The sequence below is a fragment of the Charadrius vociferus genome, unplaced genomic scaffold (genome assembly GCF_000708025.1).
Source record: "Charadrius vociferus isolate BGI_N301 unplaced genomic scaffold, ASM70802v2 scaffold3442, whole genome shotgun sequence".
NCBI classification, from domain to species: domain Eukaryota; kingdom Metazoa; phylum Chordata; class Aves; order Charadriiformes; family Charadriidae; genus Charadrius; species Charadrius vociferus.
The window spans coordinates 15,444-16,136 of NW_009647393.1; positions in this window are offsets into that span (position 1 = coordinate 15,444).

Sequence of the window (693 nt, forward strand, 5' to 3'; positions counted from 1 at the left end):
AAAAGTCAGGGCAGGACCCAGGCTGCAGCAGAGCCGTTGCAGCCCAGGGCAGGGGACGAAGAGAACGGTGAGTCCCTTCCCCTCACGCCTCCTCCCCATCCCGTGCCAGCAGCCCTGCACGCTGGGGCTGCGGAATGCCTCCTTCAGACCCCGGGAAGTGACAGGGACCGCAGCGGGTGGGAGGAGGAAGAGGTCCAGAGGTCTGCTGGGGCTCTGGGATGGAGCGAGAGGAACGGGTGGCTGGGAGCGGGTGTTCAACCCCCCGTGGCTTTGCACGCAAGTTAGGACTGGCGGAACCTCGGGCGCTGTGCCCTAACCTTTCCTCTCCTCCCTACTGTGCTGGGAATGCCCGTGACATGAGGGGCAGGCTCGTGTCCCCCACTGGTGGTCGCCTTGCTGTTCCTGGAAGAGGGCAGTGCTTGTGAGGTCCTCAGAATAAGCAGTGGGCAGTGTGCGTGGAGCTGGCCGTTGCCGGAGTGAGCCGCGGGGTGTGCGGGAGGTTGCCGTGGGGCAGCTTCTGGGTCTGGGCATGGGATGCGCCGTTGTGCTGCCTCCACGTCTGTGCGTGGGCTTTCCTGGAACCCGGGAGGGGCTGGTGATGGCTGGGGCTCGTCGTGGTTTTACCCCAGCCGGCAACTGAGCCCCACGCAGCCGGTCGCTGACCCTCCCCGGGTGGGATGGGGGAGAGAATCG